At 31.8% G+C, this 13,538-nt stretch overlaps 1 protein-coding gene across 3 annotated transcripts in view; it reads right to left on the bottom strand.

Annotated features, from left to right (window-relative positions):
- Positions 1–13,538, bottom strand: part of LOC138708969 (octopamine receptor beta-2R-like) — a 793,399-nt gene that overhangs the window by 307,520 nt on the left and 472,341 nt on the right. The window contains exon 3 of one of the 3 annotated variants that reach the window (XM_069839376.1): positions 1,668–1,731. The exons of the other annotated variants lie outside the window; for them this stretch is intronic. The gene's annotated coding sequence lies outside the window, so the exon portion shown is untranslated. The remainder of the gene's footprint in view (positions 1–1,667; positions 1,732–13,538) is intronic. 3 annotated transcript variants of the gene reach the window in all.

Here is a 13,538-nt window from a genome sequence, read left to right as displayed (position 1 = left end):
CTTATCTCTACTCCGGAACTCTCCCCACTTCTCCTATTATTTCCCCTCTTTCGCGTCGCTGAGCTGTCAGGACTAAATAATCGGTCTGTACAAAATGAGATTTAAATCAATTTTGCAGTGTTGTGAATGCTATATAGTCTGGAAGACAAGCTATCAAAAATTGAGAGACAATATAGAGATTTTAATTTGATTTTAGTAAATTTATCCTTTGAAGAGGTGGAAAAATTCAAACAACTTGGAGCAACAGTAACAAATACAAATGACACTCGAGAGGAAATTAAACGCAGAATAAATATAGGAAATGCCTGCTAGTATACTGTTAAGAAGCTTTTGTCATCTATTCTGCTTTCAAAAAACTGAAAATTAGAATAGCTATATAAAACAGTTATATTACCGTTTGTTCTGTACGATTGTGAAAATTGGATTCTTACTTTGAGAGCGGTAAGGGAGTTAAGGGTGTTCGAGAATAAGGTGCTTAGGAAAATAATTTGAGGTAAGAGGGATAAAGTTACAGGAAAATGGAGAAAGGTACACAACGCAGAATTGCACGCATTGTATTTTTCACCTAGCATAATTAAAAACATTAAACCTAGATTTTTGACATGGACAGGGCATGTAGTATGTATGGGCAAATCCAGAAATGCGTATAGAGTGTTAGCTGGGAGACGTGAGAGAAAAGACCTTCGGAGAAGCAGAGACATAGATGAGAGGATAATATTAAAATGATTTGAGGGAGATGGGATATGACGATAGGGACTGGATTAATCTTGTTTAGGATAGGGATCGATAGCTGGCTTATGAGAGGGCGGCACTGAGCCTCTGATTCTCTAAATGACATTTGTAAATTAGTAAGTTTTTTAAGATCACAGAAGTTCTTCGCTATTAATTCTCCTCTGTAATGCCAAAGGTCAAGTAATGCATTTAAAAAGCTTCATCTATACCACTGCTAATACAAGTCAAATTAAAACTTTCAACTCTGCCCTTTTTCTTTTATATATACTTAAAAAGATATTATTAAAACAAGATGTTTCAAAGCTTAATTAGCATCATTATAGAGACTTATTTTCTGCAATATGATAACTGCTTCATAATTTCACATACCCACTATAGTCAAATGAATGAAAATGGTGAATATCTAGGTGGATATTTTTTCATTCACTTTATTTTTCAGCCTCAAAAGCTGTTTAGAGACCATGAAATGATCCAATAATAGAACAATAATGGAATAAAAACATCTGACGAAATAGAAGTATTGAGATAAAATGGATTTGATAGCTGTTCTATTCTGTCCGCCACAAATCTCAGAAAATCTGTTTTGCATCTAACGTCGATTCTCTTCAGTAATATTTCCTCTGACAACTCCACGTGCAACGATTGGGCTTCCTTTGAGACAGAGACAGACAGAAGTGTAGTTTAAATGCATGTATGAAGATTTCTAGACAGCTTTACATCATTTTTATAGACCCGAGGACCTTTCTAACACGAATGACGGTCATGACTCACGACACTTGGAACAAGCGTAATTAATCCAGGACTAAACGCTTATGTCAGAGAAATATTGTCGTCAGTTTCCTTTTATGAAATAGCTTCAAATGTATATTCCAGTCTGTACCACAAACTACAAAGCGTTTTCTCTCGGTATTTCTCCAAGAAACATATGAACTCACCAGCAAGCAATGGGGTACGTCATCCTTTGTCTGCATTCAGTGACGTTATGGTAGAAACACTCACCTGAAAGCAAAGGAAAGCGTGTTAAACTTCACAGCTCCTACAAACATGACGAGATTAGTAATACTGAAAAGCATAAGCAAGTCTACAGGGTTGTCCAAATCATAATCAACCAAAGACACATTTCTGGAAATGATAATGAATTGATAATGAACAATATAACACGCATATATTTTATATTCATTCCATATCTACACAAAATATGTATGAAATTTGTCGTTAAGTATCTTGTTATTGAAAAGACAAATGAAAAATATAACATTTGAGCCGTTCAGAGCAGAAGTGGTGTAAGTCAAAAATGGGTAATGAGGGTTAAAGTAAATATTCTGTAAAATACAGCGCGAAGTAGCAATTAATATTCAATTTATTTAAACTATTAGTAGTCAGTGGATAATTGCTACTTTGCGCTGTATTTTACAGAATTTTTCCTTTAAACTTCAATACTCAATTTTGACTTACACCATTTCTGCTCTGAATGGCTCATTCAACGCTAAAAATGTGAGATTAAGGTCTTGCGTTATGTCCATCATCCTTCACGTCATGATACTATGTGGCTGTCTAGTGTGAAAGGTTAGCATTGTTCGAAAAGAAAACCATGTCAAAGTCTTCACAAAGAGAAGTAAATGTGAACATGAAAGAAAGAAGTGAATACAAAATAAGAAGAGGAAAAGAAAGTAAATACAAAACAATATAAGGAAAGAAAGAACAAGCAAATAGGCATATAACAAAATAACCCAGAAAAAAACGAATAAGAAAAAGTAAAAAAAAAAGGAGGAAAAGTAAAGAGATGAAACGAGATTTTGGGAAATTCCTATGATTGCATGAAAAATCTATAGGGTAAAGGTTGGTAATATTGTGATACGAGCAATATTGTGATAGTTTTTCTTTTAGACTTTATTACAATTTTACTGAGCGAGAGAAGAACCGATTTTGTGCAGAAAGTGTCCACGAACATTCTCTTAATACGTTGACGCAAAAAAACCGATCTTTTTCTCGCTCAATAAAATTGTAATAAATTCTCAAAAAAAAACTATCGCAATATTACTCATATCACAATTGACCAACCTTTACCCTGCAGGAATTAGAGTAATAGAATGATATAAGCTATGCACAACAGTCAATCCTCCAATAATAATAATAATAATAATAATAATAATAATAATAATAATAATAATAATAATAATAATAATAATAACAACAACAGTGATATAATGATCCCACGGTCAGATTTGAAATCAACTCTCAGGTCGACTGTAAGAAAAAGACAATCTACGACAGTCCCTTTTTCATCGACTCGAACAAAAAAATTTCAAAATCTGGCGTTATATCTGATACAGCCACACGTAGATCTACTTGTGCCAAAATGTTCTTGTCCAATATACGTATCCTGTATTTTGATTTCACATTTTTTTTGGGGGGGGGGTTATTTTACGACGCTGTATCCTGTATCAATATTTCAGGTTATTTAGAGTTTGAATGAAATGAAGGTGATAATGCTGGTGAAATGAGTCCGGGGTCCAACACCGAAAGTTACGCAGCATTTGTTATATTGGGTTGAGGAAAAACCCCGGAAAAAATCTCAACCAGGTAACTTGTCCCGACCTGGATTCGAACCCGGGCCACCTGGTTTCGCGGTCAGACGTGCTAACTGTTAGTCCACAGGTGTGGATCACAATGTTTCTCTGTGAAAAAAAAATTGCTCACACGTATAGACTGATGCGTATATAGATTCTATAGCGCAAGAGAAATAATCCATATTCTACATCAGTTAACTAGCTATATAACATTATAAATATTATAAATATTATATAGTTAATATAATATTAAGAGGAATAATAATAATAATAATAACAAAATAGGGAATTAAATATGATATGAAAATGAATAAAGAAAAAACTAAAATTATGGCCTTCTGCGGAAAATACCCTATGCCTAGCAAAATATGTTTAGATTCAAAAATATTAGAAAGAGTAAATTATTTTACATATCTCGCTGGGAATAATTAACAACATTATGAAACCTTCCCTAGTACAAAGGCATACTAGAATGGCAGTGAGGCATGGACATTGAGGAAGAAAGACGAAAGCAGAATAACGGCTAATAAAATGAAATTTATGGGATATACGAGATGGGATCACAAACGCAATGAAGATGTAACGGAAGAATTTACAACTAGAACCTATAATTAATCACGTAAAACATTATCGGAACAACTGGATAAATCATCTCCATGACATGCGTAGAGATAGAATCTCAAACGAGAAGAGATCTCTCGGTCGTCCAAAGAAGCGCTGGATTGAAAATTCAACTGAGAGATCGTAACAGGCCATATGGCCTAATACTTGAAGGGAAGAAGAAGATATTAATAATAATAATAATAACAACAAAATAGGGAATTAAATATGATATGAAAATGAACAAAGAAAAAACTAAAATTATGGCCTTCTGCGGAAAATACCCTGTGCCTAGCAAAATATGTTTAGATTCAAAAATATTAGAAAGAGTAAATTATTTTACATATCTCGCTGGGAATAATTAACAACATTATGAAACCTTCCCTAGTACAAAGGCATACTAGAATGGCAGTGAGGCATGGACATTGAGGAAGAAAGACGAAAGCAGAATAACGGCTAATAAAATGAAATTTATGGGATATACGAAATGGGATCACAAACGCAATGAAGATGTAACGGAAGAATTTACAACTGGAACCTGTAACTAATTACGTAAAACATTATCGGAACAACTGGATAAATCATCTCCATGACACGCGTAGAGATAGAATCTCAAACGGGAAGAGATCTCTCGGTCGTCCAAAGAAGCTCTGGATTGAAAATTCAACTGAGAGATCGTAACAGGCCATATGGCCTAATACTTGAAGGGAAGAAGAAGATATTAATAATAATAATAATAATAATAATAATAATGACGATTTCTTTTGAGGACTAGCATTTGTCAGCAAATTGACTGCTATTATCTCCATCGACTTTGTTACAGCCTGGTTAAAACCCAGTGGCTTTCTTCTGTACACACGTTCAGGTATTACGTTAGCAGAGACTAGCAGCCTATGACATGCCGCTACTGTCGAAACTCATAAAATGTGCGAATTCTACCAATAAAGAATGGAGTCTCAGTTAAACGAGTATTCTTGTAAGAGGTGGTTCGTTGAGAGATTTTCATTGCTGCTAATGTGACGATTTCCTCCAGATGACCCTGGGAAGAACTGGAAACACGCAGTACTTAAAACTTTTATACCAATATTATCATACAAATGATCCTCTGTGAAACATTATATTACTAATCGTAAACAGCTGTGAAGAATTCAGCTCAACAAATCACTACAGAGCACGAATCAAGAGTAGTATCAGAGAACTGTTTTATACACTTTTGCCGTAGTCATCATGGTTATAGTTTTCATCCTCCAGAAGTAAATATTTTAGGTCCATTCCGTGCACAAAGAGTGCAAATAACCTTGTCATTCTTTTTTTTATTATCCAATTTAATAAACCCTATTTCACCCTGAGGTATATTAGGGTTATAGTTGGCATAAAAATACATATTTCATAACCAAAAAAACTGTAGTAAAATTATAATATCAAATTGTGGTCACAGCTACAATTCACATGAATTATGTAGAAGAATGCACCTTAATGAAAGAATGGATCCTGTTAAAGATTAATGAGATGTTTGAGGAATAATCAATGCAAAAGATATATAAGAATGTTTAACCGTTTCAGAGTAAATACACGACCTTAAAAATATAATCAATAATACATTAATATAACAAAGTATGACTTTTACTTTCAAATTAATACTTAATTCATGAACAATGGAACAGTTAAGAGTAATAAAAGGATATTACAAGCAATGATTTACGGTTACTAGTTAAATACGTGATTAGGAACAAGTCATTCTTTTCGAGAACTTCCAAGATTTGTGTTACAGACGAGTTTATAGTCCATGGATTTTATTACTGGTCCAACCACTGGGATCCGAAATTTTCGTTACCCGGTGATTTCGTCACATAGCTATTACATTTCATCACTACAACATTTTGTCACCGATTCAGTTAATGCTGAAAATGTTGGTTCCATCTCTTCTGCAGTGGGCTATAACATGCAGTAAACCTCCACAGGGAAAATGTCTGAATTCTACAATGATCGGAATTTTGTCGATGAGTATGTTGGGAAAATGGGTGTGACCTGACTAAAACCCGGAACGCTTATGTGACCGGCAGATGGTCTAGCCTAGGCAGTCATCGCAGAACTTCTCGCTCCTCGGGAGTTATAGTCATTAATGTTACCACTTGAGCCACAGAGGAGGAGTTGAATCGAGGTCTCCGGTGTGCAAAGCCGTTGAATTAGTCTTTCCACTAACTGCACTCCCCAGATATTGCCTGTGAGTTGATTCAATGTTGTGTTCGCAGTTCCCCGTTCGAAGCGATCCAGTACACGGTTAATTAGTGTCTGTGTTCATGGCATCGTTGCCAGCATTCCACCGCGGGGCTATAACTAAATACATTACATAAAACCAACAACCGTCCCGATAATGTAAACACTGTGGCTCTCAGAACAGACAAAAAAATTTAATAATAATGAAATGTAAACATGCAATATTGTCTGCGCGACGATATAAATGCTAATAAAGTAAAATTGTTGAGTCACCATACTCGTAAACTTTCGGCAGCCTCCTGGGTGATGTTGGTAGTTTAATAGTTAAACACCCCAACTACGCGAACAGAAAATGCCGCATTAAAAGCTTTCGGTTTCCCCATTCTACAATAATAGATAATACACAGCGTTCACATAAAATTATTCCACTTCCAGTTTTACACGAAGAGACTAATTTTGAGTTCAGTTCATGTATAGCTGTAGTTTACAAACATCATTAAATAAAACTATAAATAATAAACAAATAATTCATTTTCGATGCACAAAATTTTGTCGCTTATATCAAATATGAGATGAAACGTTAAAACGATATAGCTATTAAAGAGCCTGGACATTATTTTCACGAAACCTTCGGCTTCAATTATTTCACTACTATTGCTACGAGTATGTCAAATTAAATAAATAAATAAATAAATAAATAAATAAATAAATAAATAAGTAGGTAAATAAATAATAAGTAAATAAGTAAATTAGTAAGTAAATAGGTAAATAATAAATAAATAAATAAATAAATAAATAAATAAATAAATAAATAAATACAGGGTGGAAGTGAAATAATCCTTCAGATTGAAAGGAAGGATATGGTACACTTAAAGGAATAGAAACCTATATTACGTTTCGTGATTAAATTTATGGTTAATTAGAAAATTTACGAGTAGTTGGAAGTTTTAGCAGACTGGCAACATCGCCACTAACATTGTCTTCTTTCTTCTCGCAATGCAGATTTAAGAGGTCAGCGAACTGAGGTCTGTCTCTGTACACGAACCTCCCTCTCTTGCTCCGATGTTGCAATCGGCTCGCATCGTTCAGTGGCTTGAAATTAAGGGGTTTTAAATTAAATTTACACGAAAACCGTCCACGCTATTAGGAGTAAAATACGCCAGAGGGATAAATGATACTTTATTAGATTTACTATCGATATGGACAAAAATCACGATCCTACTCGCAATAGTTACCGAATAAGGTGTTAAATATTTGGAAAAAAAAATTCTTCTGAGAAAACTATGAACTTTCCACCAATATGGTATGACACTTTTTTTTGTTATATACAACATGAGCTATTCACTCTGAAAATCTGCAAGGCTATTTCACTTCCACCCTGTATATTAATGAACAAATGTATAAATAAACGGATAATCAAATAAACAAGTAAATAAATAAATAAAGAATCAAATAAACAAAAAAACAAACGAGTAAATAAAAAATAAAAAAATGAATGAATAAATAAGCGAATGAAGGAAGAAACAAACACAAAAACAATTAAATAAACAACAAACTAAATAAACAAATAATAAATAAATAAGTACATAATATATAAAAATACATAAATATAAAAAGAGAATACAATAATATTAACAAGATTTGAGGGCCAAATCAGCAGCAGTTCAGATATATTATTAATATAAGAGGAATATATCTATACTAATAATAAATCTGTAGACGAAATTTTTCTGGTATTTTTCGATTTTCCAAAAATAATTGGTCCTAACAGCTATAATTAACCACCCTGAAACCGAAAATCGTTTTTTTTTATTTTTGTTTGTATGTCTGTCTGTCTGTCTGTCTGTCTATATGTTTGTTACCTTTTCACGCGATAATGGCTGAACGGATTTCGATGAAAATTGGAATATAAATTAAGTTCGTTGTAACTTAGATTTTAGGATATGACATTCAATATACATTATTTAAAAGGGGGTTTATAAGGGGGCTTGAATTAAATAAATCGAAATATCTCGCTTATTATTGATTTTTGTGAAAAATGTTACATAACAAACATTTCTTTGAAAATCATTTCCGATAAGTTTTATCCTTTGAAAAAGTTTGATAGGACTGATATTTAATGAGTTAAATGAGTTTTAAAATTAAAATAACTGCCATCTAAGGCGGTGTAATGAAATAAGAACAAATGACTTCGTCTATAAAGGGCCTTGGTCAACAACAATCGAAAGCTATGAAACATACGGTAGCTTACAGAGAATGTTTCTGTGTTTGTATGAAGTAATATCGGAAGCTAAATTAACCGATTTGTGTAATTAATTATTATTTCACCATTCGAAAGTGTAGTGTCTCTATATGGACATAATGCTATAATGTTATTACAGCAACTTCTGAGTGAATTGAGGACAGATAAGTTTAAAATAGCTTCTTATGCACAGGAAACTTGATAGGCTATTCTGTATATTCGTTTCCTGTATTTCTTAAAATAATGTTTATCTCCGAGAATTAACGAAGAACGAGAGTGTATTCATTTAGTATGCAGTAATAATATATTAGCTTAACATTCCATTATTTTATAATCAAAATTTTAACTATGCTCAATTGAATCGTGTTAAAATACATAAAATACATATGCATTAAAGGCAATGCAAAAAAATTGGGCAATGAGCCAAGCAGATTATGTTCCGCTGTTGTAAAATAATAAAATTTGTTCCTCGTGAGATTCAAGAGCCCCCATAACAAATTAAAAACTTACTTATCGGAGTACATCCGTTATCAACATACTTTTTATATAATATAATATAATATAATATAATATAATATAATATAATATAATATAATATAATATAATATAATATAATATAATATAATATAATATAATATAATATAATATAATATACTATAATATAATATAATGTAATGTAATGCAATGTAATGTAATGTAATGTAGTATAATATAATATAATATAATGTAATATAATATAATATAAGTTATTTCAAGGGTTCAGAATCATAGTGGGCCAAACGCCATTTACTGAATACGTAGAAAATAAGGGTTCAAATTAAGTTATTACCATAATTCAATGGAAACATATAGCAAGTAAAATAAAGTATACACATTAAATCTAAATGATGTCAATGTTCATTAAACTATGGTTGCATGTAATAAAAATGAATAAACATGTTAAAGGAATTGTCATTGCACCAAATGAGTGCTCTCTGGACCAAAATGATCGCATTTTAATTATTTAAATACAATTTAAATTAAGTAACACATTAAACGATTTATCCTTCTATCAAACACGAATGTTCCCTGGGTCAAATATCCTATTTTAATTATGTAATTACTTTATATTTATTTATAACGGGTGCAGGAGAGCGCACGGGTTCGGCTAGTAAATAAAATAAAATAGGAACTAAAAGTAAAATTACAGCTACAATGATATTACATAATATAATATTAATATAGAGAAGAATAATATCGTACGTGAATCAAGTAGGACAGTTTATGAAAAAATATATATTCCCAAATTATAGAATACAAATATAATATGGGCTGATTAATTCATACACACAGGCTACACATTTATTTAATCAAATTGAAGACATTAACACGTTTTTATTTTTTTTTATTTCCACTCCAAACAATAATGCCATATTGAATAATAGACTCAAAAATGGCCAAGTAAACACATGAAATACGAATAAATAAACAAACAGATAAACAAGTAAATAAACAAAGAACGAATAAATAAAAAAAAATAAATAAATACTTCGATTTTTTTTTAATTTAGTCCGGCCAGAGGCCGTTTACCAAAGTTACCTGTGTTTTCCTTTGTTTTAGTTACACTAATACAAACACAACACCCATGCCGGAGGCGGGACTCGAACCCACAACCCTTCGGACTAAGCGACAGAGACATGCCGTGCCCCTACCGCTTGAGCCATTCGGGCCGGCTCTGTTCTGGATGTGTGTTCCAGCAACGAATGAATGAATGAATGAATGAATGAATGAATGAATGAATGAATGAATGAATGAATGAATGAATGAATGAAGAAAGAAACGAACGAATGAAAGAACAATCACATAAATAAATAAATAAATAAATAAATAAATAAATAGGCCTAATATAAAAAGATATGAATGAATAAATAAATAAATAAATAAATAAATAAATTAATTAATTAATAAACAATAAACAAGTAAATACATAAAGGAACAAACAAATAAACCACACAAACAAGCAAAACATACAAACGAATAAACAAATTGACAAGTAAGTAAATGAATAATTAATTAATTTAATTTTGAGGGAACGAGTAAACTTATGAATAACTAAAAGAGCTGCTGAATAGGTACATAAATATGTAACTTAAATGAAATAATTATGTATGTATAAATAATTATTACATGTACACAGAAACTGAAAGGTATTCAATGCCGCAATACCATTATATCATAATCTGCTGACACACTGCATGTATTATACCATTAGAAGTGTGTGAAGCCGGCACTGATCACGAGGTGATAGAGCAGCAGATCCGTGTGAACAGCGCAGCGTCTCGGCATTATCTTTGGAGTGAATAGCGCAATCAGCTGCAGACGTGGAAGAACGCGCGTGAGTGATTAGCATACACGGCTTTGAAAAGAGAGGGCTGCAACACACATCCAGCACAGCAGTTGTGCGGTTTGATGTCCCAGGCTGGGTGTTCTCTCACGAGATTGTTTACAGCGGTGCAAACTAGATATAGGCTACCTGCATTCTAGTCTAGACGCGAATTTTACGTGGAAAGGAAAAATCTCATATCAACTTCACGTCTTTTCACTCTGCATCATCGTAAATGAGGATCAAACATTATATCGTCAAGACATTTGAAATCTCGCTGGTAGATTACGGAAAAATTGTACACTCCCAAATCAAACTTCATTACATTTTTCCACGGTCACAAACGCTATGAAATAGCAAGAACAGCAGTATTGACGTCATTAATAGCAATATATAGTGATACGAAATCACAAGTGGCACTACCTAAATTTTTCAACTTAATATTGAGTGAAAATTTTTGGATCAATAAGTTAAAATATTTCGCAATAGTAAGTTATTCTTAAATGACTATATTTTTACATCTGTAATTGCCATTACAACAATAACAGTACCAGAGCTATAATATTAATAAGAGTAGTGATAATACAACTAGAAGTAGAGGTATCAGCAGCATTACTAGTAATATAGAAGTATAAGCAGTAGAATTTTAACAGTAGTACTCGTACTAGTAGCACTAGTAATATTAGTAACAATAACTGTATTAGTACCAGTGACAGTACTAATAAGTAGTAATAGTAGTACCAGCACTAATAAGAAAAGTTAAAGTAATAATGGTAATACTGAACTAGTAAGAGAAGTAATAATAGTAGTAATAGTAACAATAATTGTACTATACTTCGTTCCATAATATCTAACAGGAGAAGTAAACTTTGTCGGTAGAGGAGGAGAGAAGTATAATTGCTATTCAATCAATGGCAGAGGTCTCATTCCACGCTTCAGACCGTCCAGTTTCAAGTCAAGCGTCAGTGGTTGAATAACAATTATACTTCTCTCTTCCTGTGTCGGCAATCTTCACTCGTCTTGTCAGACATTATGGAACAAAGTATAGTGAAACAGTAATGCTGTATCGGTAACATTAAATTACCATTTTTTTATAAGAAGAGCAAAATTATAACGAGTATTAGCCTAATAACAGTAAAACAGTAGTAAAAGTAACAATAATAGTACTACTAAAATAATACTGCTGTACCAATAACAGTATTATTATTAGTAGTTTTAATAACAATAGTAATTTTGTAGATAGTAATAACAGCAGTGATACGAGTATCTATGATAGTAATGACAGTGATCCTGATGGGATACGACCTTTCATTTTAAAAGGTTGTTACGAAGTATTATCATATCCTCTGTATTTATTGTACAATCTTAGTTTTAAAACTGGAAAATTTCCTAAAAAATGGAAAATAAGCAGCGTATGTCCAATTTATAAATCAGGCAACAACACTAAAGTTGTAAATTACAGACCTATTTCGATAATTTCTGCACCTGCTAAAGTTTTTGAACAAATATTGTACACAAGAATTTTTAATCATGTCAAATGTTATTTATCTGAATTCCAACACGGTTTGGTTACGGGTAGATCTACTGTAACAAATTTAACCAACTTTGTGCAGTTTGTATCAAATAGTTTAGATTGTAAATTGCAAGTTGATACTATCTATACTGACATGACTAAAGCATTTGACAAGATTAATCACAATCTTCTTTTGTCTAAAATAAATAATTATGATTTCTCACAACAAATGTTAAAACTAATGACATCATATTTAATAAATAGACAGCAATATGTTAAATACCATCAATGCGAGTCATATATTTACACTGCTAATTCTGGAGTACCTCAAGGCTCAAATCTTGGCCCACTATTATTCTTGATTTATATTAATGATTTGCCTAAAGTAATTAAATATTCAAAATGTTTACTTTATGCTGATAATCTAAAGATATTTAAATCAATATAAAAAGTCGATCTAGAATTACTACAAATTGATATCAACAATATTTATCAATGGCTTTTAAATAATGGGTTAAACTTTAATACAAAAAAATGTTGTTATATGACTTATACAAGGACTACATCTTATTTAAGAGGTAATTATACATTGAACGATGAACTATTACAACGAATATATTGTGTAAAAGATGTCGGTGTAATTATTAATCATAATTTGACTTTTCATAATCACATATTTAATATAACAAATAATGATTTCAAAAATCTGGGCTTTATTATTAGAAATTCAAAAACTTTACAGAACACTTCGACTTTGACATTCCTTTTTAATTCTCATGTTCGCGCTAAATTGGAATATGCCTCTGTAATTTGGTCGCCCACTTACAAATCACATAGTAATCAAATTGAAAAAATTAAAAAACGATTCTCCAGATATCTGTATTTTACAAGATATCATTGTTCAGCCCTCCATAACAAAATTTCGTACAACAATCTACTTGCTGAATTTAATTTAATGTCTGTTGCCAGTCGTAGATTACTTGCTGAACAACTTTTATTATATAAAATATTCAACGGTCTACTTGATAATAGCGAAATATTATCACAAATCCAGATTAACGCTAGAACATCACATTTAAGAAATCGTCAATTGTTATATTATAAAAACCAAACACTTCAGCACATAAAAATTCACCAGTGTTAAAAATGTGTTCAAATTTCAATGAAATATGTAAAACATGGGATCTAGATTTCTGCATTTCTTACATGGCATACAAACATTTTCTTATTAATATACTGAAGGTAGTTATTTTATATAATATTGCTATTTGTTACTCTGTAATTTGCCAATTATAGCTACAT

This window comes from Periplaneta americana, chromosome 11, assembly GCF_040183065.1.
Source record: "Periplaneta americana isolate PAMFEO1 chromosome 11, P.americana_PAMFEO1_priV1, whole genome shotgun sequence".
NCBI lineage: Eukaryota > Metazoa > Arthropoda > Insecta > Blattodea > Blattidae > Periplaneta > Periplaneta americana.
The sequence above is the reverse complement of the archived record's forward strand: the minus strand, read 5'-3'. Positions and strand labels throughout refer to the sequence as shown.